The 9,883-nt window shown below is 48.2% G+C and overlaps 1 protein-coding gene across 1 annotated transcript in view; it reads left to right on the top strand.

Moving 5' to 3' along the window:
• CCDC178 (coiled-coil domain containing 178) overlaps positions 1–9,883 on the top strand; it is a 138,112-nt gene that overhangs the window by 98,072 nt on the left and 30,157 nt on the right. The window lies entirely within an intron of this gene.

Raw genomic sequence — 9,883 nt, 5'->3', positions numbered from 1 at the left:
CTGCAACCAGCAACTGGATGATTTGGGAGTTTGGGAATGGTGAAGCTTCCTTAAGGAGGCAATTCTCATAGCCCAAAAACAGGCCAGCCCCATGCAGGCAAAAAAAACAGGAAAGGAGCCAATAGACCCACTTGACTCAACAGGAATATTAGAGAGCTTCTGAAAAAGGAAAGAGGAGCATATAAACAATGGAAGAATGACTGGCAACCAGAAAGGAGGAATACATCTGTATTGCCAGGGCTTACAAATACAAGACAAGGAAAACCAAGGCAGGCATAGAAATCAAGTTGACAACTGGAATAAAAGACAACAAAAAGTCCTTCTACAGATACATAGGGAGCAAGAAAAAGTCAGGCTTCACTGTGGGACTCCTACTGAATGCTCAAGGGCAGCCCACAGTCAATGCCTATGAAAAAGCTGAGCTCCTAAATGTATACTTCACATCAGTATTCCTGAAATAAAACGTAGGCTGTTCACCTGACCAGAAGCCCGGGGAATATGGGGAAGACAACAAACTACAGAAAATCAGCGCTGAACAGGTGAGGGATCTCATGCAGCACTTGGATGTCTTCAAGTCTGAGCACAATGACCTGCACCCAAGAGTCCTGAAAGAACTGGCTGAGCAAATAGCAGCACCACTGGCCAAGCTGTTTGAAGAATTGTGGAACTTGGGAGTTGTCCTGGATGACTGGAAGAGAGCAAATGTGGTGCCCAACTTCAAGAAAGGGAAGAGAGATGACCCTGCAAACTATGGGCTGGTCAGTTTGAGCTCAGTTCTGGGTAAAATCTTTGAAAAATTTATTAAGGAGGCAATCATTTGCAAGTTGGATGGGGTGTTAAGAAGCAATCAGCATGACTTTGTTGAGGGTAGATCATACCTGTCAAACCTTGTGTCCTTCTACAACCAGGTAACTAGCCATTTGGACGAGGGACATGTAGTGGATGTGATTTACTTAGATTTCAGTAAAACCTTTGAATCTGTTTCCCATGGGATTCTCTCAAACAAACTTGAGGATGCTGGACTTGACCAGTCTACATTGAGGTGGATGGACAGTTGGCTTAGAGGGTGCTACCAGAGGGTGGCAATTGATGGGATGGCCTTGTCTTGGAAGGCCATCTCCAGTGGTGTCCCCCAGGGATCAGTGCTTGAACCCATGCTCTTTAATATATTCATTAACGACTTGGATGAGGGGGTGGAAAGCTCAATTATTAAGTTTGCAGATGATACCAAGCTGTGGGGAAATGCAGGCACACTGGAGGATAGGGTCAGGATCCAGGATGACCTTGATAGGTTGGACTCATGGGTGAAATGGAATCAGATAAGGTTTAACAGGGATAAGTGCAGAGTCTTTCATCTGGGTAGGAAGAACAACTACACAATGGGTGGTGGCCCACTGGCTGGCACAGGATCTGAGTGAGATCTGGGGGTTACGATCGACCAGAAGATGAATATGAGCCAGCAGTGCGATGAGATCACCAGGAAAGCAAATAGAACTCTGGCATGCTTCAGCCAATTTGTGTCCAATAGACCCAGGGAAGTGCTCCTCCCTCTCTATTTGGCACTGGTAAGGCCTCAGTTGGAGTACTGTGTCCAGTTCTGGGCACCACACTTCAAAAAGGACATGGATAAGTTTGAGAGAGTACAAAGAAGAGCCACCCTCATTGTCAAGGGCATGGAGGATAGGCCCTATGAGGAGAGATTTGGGGAATTAGGCCTGTTTAGTTTCGGTAAGAGAAGGATGAAAGGTGACTTGATAGCCACCTGCAAGAACATCAGGGCTGAACACTAAGATTTAGGCGAGCAACTCTTCAGGAAGGCACCTCAAGGGAAGACAAGGACCAACAGACAAGCTTATAGAGGGTAAACTCAGACTATATATAAAGAAGAACTTCTTCTCTAAGGGTCGCCAGAATCTGGAACACACTCCCAGCAGAGGTGTAAGAGGGGGCACCATCCTTGGAGGTGTTCGAGAGGAGGCTGGACAGGCTCACCTTGTTGAGCTTGTCTGAGCCCAATAACTTCCTGCCCATGGCAGGGGACTGGACTGCTTGCCATAGATGATGTAATGCAGCATGGTTCTCATTTAGATGATCATACAAATCACATTCTTTGAAACTCCTGAAGAGACATCAGTATACTAGATTTAAGCTTTGCCTATTCAGTTTTGGGGCCCCATACTTTAAGAAGGATATGGAGAGTTTGGAAAGAGTCCAGTACAGAGCAGCAAAAATGATTAGGGGCCTGGGAGGTATAACTTATGAGACAAGGTTGCAAGGACTAGGGTTATTTAGTTTGGAGAAGAGAAAATTGAAGGGGGATTTGATAACAATCTTCAAATACCTGAAAGATGACTATAGAGAAAATGGAAATGGGCTTTTCTCTGTGACACAAGGGTATAGGATTAGGAGAAATGGCCTCAAGGTGCAGCATAGAAAATTTAGTTTGGATATTAGAAGGAACATGTTGTCTATGAGGGTGGACAGGCATTGGAACAGGCTACCTAGAGCAGGAGATGTCAACCAGGGGTACTTGGAAGGGTGCTAGGGGGTACATGTGGGTGGGTGGGAACAGAGCGCTGCCACCCACCACCCGTGCCGCTGCCTCCCGGGAGCGGGGGGCGGCTACGGGCAGTGGCTTCCCTCTGCAGGCCGCACAGGTGTCACCTGGCTGACCAGATGTGGTGGGGGAGCTCACATGCGGCGACTACTGCTGCTATTCACCACCCTGCACCGCTGCGGCTGCATGCAGTCTCTCCCTACCTGCCACACACTGTCTGGCCACTGCCACCAGAAGGGGTACACTCCTTAAAAAAGGTTGAAAACCCCTGACCTAGAGAAACTGAGGAGTTGCCATCCTTGGAAGTTTTCAAGAGCAAGATAGACACTTGGCTGCAATAGTTTAGTTGTGAATAATCCTGCTTTAAGTAGGGGCTGGTTAAGATGATTTTGTGAGGTCCCTTCCAGCCTTGCTTTCTTCTGATCTTTCATAATTTTCCTTCTGTTGATCAGTGTCAATGTGCAAAGCCTTGCAGACAATTCTACTGCCGTATATTGTGTAAACAGGCAGGCAGAAACAGTAGCATAACATAGGGTGGGTGAGCGGGATGTGCTCAGAGTGCTGGGAAGGTATAGGAGGGGGGCAGCACTTCAGTATTCCTTGCTCATCTTGCACTTTTTGATTGCATATTGCAGTGGCATGGGCTATTTATGTCATGGAGTCCAAGGTGTTCTAGAAAACAGTTTCATAGGGTGTCAGTAGAGTTTGCTGCAGCTGGGAGGAGGACTGACCCTGTTAGTTTGGGGTTTTTTTGGCTGTTGAAATCAGCAATGTTTTGTCCTCCGGACATGGTCTTCAGTGGCAAAAAAAATGGGGTCAAGGCCTCCCCTTCCCTCCAGCAGCAGTGAGTTTCACAGCCATTTTAGAGAGCTACTGTTTCCTGAATACTTTGCACTCTGTGACACTGCCCATGATGTTGGTTGCTGCTGCTCCTAAGTGTTTCCTAGTGGAGGAAAGGTAAGAAAAGACTTCCTTGAGCACATTTTGCCCATGTTATGCCTCTGGGAAGAGGCTCTCTTTCATTGTACCATCCAAATATTTTTTCTGAATATGTGAGAAGAGAGATGCTGCTTTACATGTCTGACAGAAAACAACATGAATTTAAACTGCAGTAAAAAGCATGAATTGTCTCTCAAGATCACAGGGCTCAGTCCTGGGGCCTGCGCTGTTCAATTTCTTCATCAGCGATCTGGATGATGGGGTGGAAAGTAACCTGTTTAAATTCGCTGATGACACCAAAATCTGGGGGGAGGTGAGCACGCTAGCAGGGAGGGAGAGATTGCAGAGGGATCTGGATAGGTTACAGGGGTGGGCTAACAGGAACAGGATGCGTTTTAACACGGACAAGTGCAGGGTGCTGCACTTGGGCAGTAGGAACCAGCAGCACACTTACACAATGGGGAACTCCTTACTCGAGAGCACGGAGGCAGAAAGGGATCTTGGAGTCATTATTGACTCCAAGATGAACATGGGCCGACAATGCGAGGTCATGGTTGGCAGGGCTAACCGGACCTTGTCGTGCATCCACAGGTGCATCTCGAGTAGAGCCAAGGAGGTGATCCTCCCCCTCTACGCGACGCTGGTCAGGCCACAGCTGGAGTATTGTGTCCAGTTCTGTGCGCCCCATTTCAAGAGGGATGTGGACAACATGGAGAGGGTCCAGAGGAGGGCCACCCGCATGATCCGGGGACAACAGGGCAGACCCTACAGTGAGAGACTGCGGGACCTGAACCTATTCAGCCTCCACAAGAGAAGGCTGAGGGGGGACCTGGTGACCGTCTATAGACTCACTAGGGGGGACCAGAAGGGTTTGGGGGAGACGCTGTTTCCCCTAGCGCCCGCTGGCATAACAAGGAGTAATGGGCACAAGTTGATGGAGAGGAGGTATAGATTGGACATCCGCAAGAACTACTTCACAGTTAGGGCGGCTAGGAGCTGGAACCAACTTCCAAGGGAAGTGGTGCTGGCCCCTACCCTGGGGGTCTTTAAGAAGAGGCTGGATGCCTACCTGGCTGGACTTGTTTGAGTCCCATTTCTCTTTTTGGGGTTTTTTGTTGTTCTCCCGCCCTGGCGGGGGGGTCGGGCTAGAAGATCTACTAGGTCCCTTCCAACCCTTAATCTATGAATCTATGAATTTTGTCATAGAAGTCCTTTGGAGAAGTTCACACTTTCTTACAAAATAGAATGCAAAGTATTTTCATTCTGTGCTAGTCAATACAGAACTTGGCCATTGAACTGAGGCTGTTGTGGAGGACTAGCCCCAAGAGTTTCTTGATGCCTTCAATGCTTTTGCTACAGCCAGGTTTCAGAAAAATCTTGTGAACATATTAACTTCAATTTGGACATGTGAATTTTGGTTCTCAAACTGAACCATGGGTATAAGAAATTCCATGACCTCTTTCAGCCCAATCTTTTGCTGTAAAATTACAGTTGGATTCTACTGTTTAGCCTAGTGTCCGCTGAAAGAATTCTCTATGCAGACTCACATTTGTGTTCATTCTTAGTTACAGTTTGCTGACTATTGAGTAAATAACCTGTCAGTCCAGACCCTTTACTTTCTTTGTGGCTGTCAGGCTGTGGCCTTAAACTTGGAGCCTTGACCTTCCCGGAACAGCTGCTCATCCTGGTCTGCCCCCTCTCCAACTGATGATTTATGGTGAGCAAGCTGGCCTAAAACCTCTGCCCAGATCTAGGCATCTGCCCGCTCCCTGCCACAACAGCAGCTGACCCATCACTCCCTCCCATATAAGTCCCTGACCCAGAAGAACATGTGTCTGAATAACAGGGCTCAACCTGATCCCAAACTACCTTACTGTTCCCTCCACCTCATGTTCCTCATCTGCTCTTGGTTTGATCTCCTGGCTCCTTAGCCCAGCTTGCCTCTGACTGCGTTCTGTGAGATCTTTTGGCTTCCTGGTTCAGTTCATTCCCAGACCCAGTTCTTGGTTTGAACTCTTGCCTTCTTGACCTGGCCTGTACCTTAGTTCTGTTTGCTCCTCCTGACCCTGGTCAGCACCTTGTTCCTTGAGTGGCCCCTTACCTAACTGCCTGTGACCTGCTCAGTTTGCTCAGACTGAATGTTCTGTGAAGAGGGGACAGCATGAAATGATTCCCTGCCAGAGCATTCATACCCATCCAACTTGATGGCTGCAACTTGGGGTGTCCCCAGGCCAGACCAGATCAGTTGACTCAGGTAGCCTCTTCCCATCATACTGGAAGTCCAGGTGCAGCAGTTGCTTGCAGAAAGCCTGTCCTTCCAATCCCAGGCAGTGTACCACCAGGAGAACCAACAACACTGGTGTGAGGAGGCATGAGGGCTTGTGGGAGGCTATTGCTGCACTCCAGGCCCATCCAGGAGTTGCTTGCCCATCTCTCATTGCCCAAAAGGTTTTATGGGGACCTGCAGCACTTCAGGAGCTTCCTTATTCAGTATTGCATTTTATTCTTAGCCCTGCTCAAAACTTAAGATAAGGCTTGCCTGCTCCTTGTCATAAGTCTTTTGAAAGGGCATGCCCTCAACTGGGCCTCTCTCCTGATGGATCCATAGCAGCCTTGTGCTTCAGGACTGAGAGGTATTCCTACAGGAGTTTGACTTCAACTGGGCCTGGATATTGGGGGGGGAATAATCACACTAAGAAAATCTCTGGCAGGATACTGCCACTGCATCTCTTTTTTTTTTTTTTCCTGCTGCTATGCTGCAGATGCCCGCTGGAATAGGGCAGTCCAGCATTAGCAATTCCAGTAGGTGCTCCAGGAGTGGAGGAAGCAGAAGAGATACTTGCTGCCTGCTCTGCTTCTTTACCCCACTGTTGCTAGTCCAGAACCCAATAGTGGGGGACACTGTTGCCGTAACTTGTATGATCAGGAATGATGCTGCTGATGCAAGCCGTGTTTCCATAGCAGAGATTCAAGGACACAGTTATGCCCTGTGCTTCAATGGTAGGGATGATGCACTAGGCATTGTGCTTTCACAACAACAGGGTGTGAAAAAGGCCTTCACCCCTGCACCTTTTTTTTTTCCTGCAAGCTCACCCCAGCAGAACAAAACTATGGGACCTTGAACCACAAACTGTTGGCCATCAGAGCAGCTTTTAGTGAGTGGCATCATTACCTTGAAGGACTATACCATGACGTACAGGTTCTTATGGGCCATTGAAACTTGGAATACTTTTGAAAGGCTACTTAATCAGAGGCAACTCTGGTGGACATTCCTTTTTCTCTCAATTCAGTTTCAAGACAACTTACCAACCCAAGCCTAGAAATGGGAAGTCAGACACCCTGTCTTGGAAGACTGTATGATACAGATTCCTCTCAAGAGCCATCAGAACCCAGGCCTATTCTGAAGCCCCACAACTTAATTGGTGTCACATGACCAACAGACATGTTTTCTCTGCTCCTTGCTACTATCTGAGAAAAAATGCTTCCAGAAGAGCAAGCCATCTTTGCTGAATAACCATACCACATCCAGAATGGGGTCTTATTTACCTGGGTTAAGGTCTGTGTATTACCAGGTCAGGTGAGGCAACCTTCTTTCACCTAAGTCATGACCCCCAGTTAGCAGGCTACCTTGGAACTGAGGAGATCAGTTGGTAGGTCTTTTCCTACTTTTAATAGCCATGGATGTGGAAGGCAGGGCAGCCTTTTGTTAGTTCTTGCAATGTTTGTGCCCAAACTAAGACTCACTCAAAGACTGTATGGACTCCTCTATTCCCTTCTCAGTCTGTCTTGCCATAGTCTGTCATATCTTTGTACTTTATTAGAGAGCTACCCACATCAAATGGTTGCTCTCTGATCCTGACAGTAACAGATCAATTGACTAGATGGCCCATTTTATCATATGCACAGGTGTTTCCTCAGCTAAGGGGAATGCCTGACTGTATAGGTTGCCTCCACAGCCTTCTGGACTGAGGATCTGAATTGCATCTGCTCACAGTTTAACTCTTCAACCTGGTTTTCCACCGACTCTGCGCTCTGTCTGATTCTTCAGCTCCCCAGCTCAGCTCATTCCCAGACCCAGTTCTCAGACTGACCTCCTAGCTTCCTGACCTGGCTTAGACTTGGATTATGTTCACACCTCCTCACTCTGATCAGCACTTTGTCCCCGAGTGGCCCTTGCATCTAAGCCGCAGGAGCACACAGGACTCTGTTCAGCAATGCAACAATTCAAATATACAAGTAAAAAAGTTAAAATTGCTTATATGATAGTGTATTTTTGATGCCGGTATAATATATCAAAATGGCTCCATAAAATTAGAAAAAGATATTTCTAATAGCTAATAGTATTTTCAAAACAATGTATTGATGTCAGTGACTAATGTTGTTAGCCCTTCCCCAAGTAAAATTTAGTAGAAACAATGTGACAAAAGATCACATCATTAGTCTTCTAGAGACTTAGAGGGGAGTGGTTTGAGTTATGTATCATTGTCTTTAGCTGTACATTTGTTTTGGTCTTAAAAGCTTGGAAAGAAAGTTTGCACAAGTTGATTTATATGTGACTAGTGTGCAAAAGATGCTAGTAATTTCAAAGAAGAGATTAGACTAAGTTAAAAGTATTGTTGCTGAATGAGAATATTAATGTTTTTATTTAGTGCAAGTAGTTGCACACAACCTATAATTTTAAAAAATTTTCAAAGTAAAAACTTTAAGTAACTGCCATTTTACATTTGTTTATGAACAGAGTAATTTACAAATGTTATTTATTGAAAAGAATAACAACTTGGATAATGTAATTTTTGTATTTATGATGCAAACATTTAGTACAAAATGAGACATCTAAAATTAATTTTGTTCATGTGTGTCAGTGTGGGGTCTAGGAGCGGCCGTGATCCCTCTAGCACCCCCTGCTGCATCAAGTAGGCAATCCAGCACCCTCTTTTCTTGCCCGCCACGTCTTGTTGGTATGTATAGTTTTATATGGGAGGCTGCCTTACGGTCCCCTTGGACATGGTGCTATGCTTATACTGTCCCCCGTTCTGTATGGAGTGACCTGGTGCACCCCCAGCCTTATGGGCTATGCATGCCTCCTACCTCTCCTTTAGCACGCCCCAAGCCTCGCAGCTCTTCCGGATATTATCTGGTCCCTTTCCTTTCTGTGCCCTGCCAGGCACCCTTGGGCTCGTCACGCAACCGGCGCCTCTCTAGCGCCCCTGGGCTTGTCACGCAACCGGCGCCCCTCTAGTCGTTAGCCCTCTTGGGCTTACTAATCGTACTCGTCCCAAGTGGGCTTGAGCGGCCTGAGTCTTACCTGGCCCCTTTGACCCTTCCGGGTTCCCCCTACAGCGGGGCCCCTCTGGGACTCTTCCCAATTGGGCTCAGGCGGCCTGAGCCTTACCTGGCCCCTTTGACCCTTTGGGGTTCCCACTATGGTGGAGCCCCTCTGGGACCCTTGTCAGTTCACACCCCTCCTGGGGTTTCTATCAATAATATGCACCCACTCTGGGGCTTCTTTCAATATGTGCCCTCACTGGGGCTTCTCTCTATACCGGCCCCCTCATGGGGCTTCCCTCAAATATGCGCCCGCTCCTGGGGCTCCTCTCCGCCCTCTCTGAGCTCTCTATAACTGCGGACTTGCCCTTTCCGGGCTCATCTCTCTAGCAGCACCCACCTTGGGCTTCACTTCATGTGGCCCCCCTTTGGGGCCTAACATGCACCCCTGCAGGTTTCTCACTAGTGCTCCTTGCAAGTGGGGCTCAGGTGGCCTCAGCTGTGCCTGGCCCCAAAGTCCTCTTTGCCCTTCTCAGGGCTGGGGTCTTGCACCCCCCAAACTACAGTGCCCTCACCAGGGCTTCTCACTCTGTTCACCCTTTCTTGGGGCCAGGATCTAGACACCCCACAATGTAGCACCACACTCCAGCGCTGGGAGCACCCAACCTCTCTGGGGAGCTCCTAATGAGGCCTCCTCCACCCCTACAGCCTCGCCCGGTCCTCCGGTCCAACAATAACTAAACAGAACCATAAGCCAATTGGCTATAACGCAACAATAACCCTCTTGGCTACACCATAGGATCTAGGCCCACCTAGCTGTCTTGCATAAGCCTCCCAGTCAGGATTCTCTCCACCCTTACCATAATGCAGCTGCTTCGGCAATTGGGCAGCTTGGCTCAGCACAGCACAGCACAGCTCAGCTGCAGCGCTACTGCTCTTCAGGCTGCCAGAGGTGAACTGCCAGTAGGCTTTGGCCTGGGCTGTTTATAAAGGCCCGGCCCTGCCCCTTCTGGTCATGTGACCAGCCTGGTTGCCCTGGCAGCTAGCACCTGGGCTGCCTTAAGGAGTTTCAGCTGCCCTCATTCTCTCATAGGAACAGGGTACCAGCGTGACCCTGTGACA

Source organism: Gavialis gangeticus, unplaced genomic scaffold (genome assembly GCF_001723915.1).
Source record: "Gavialis gangeticus isolate Ggan-Ray unplaced genomic scaffold, GavGan_comp1, whole genome shotgun sequence".
In the NCBI taxonomy this organism is placed as follows: Eukaryota; Metazoa; Chordata; order Crocodylia; family Gavialidae; genus Gavialis; species Gavialis gangeticus.
This window is presented reverse-complemented; position numbering and strand designations above follow the sequence as displayed.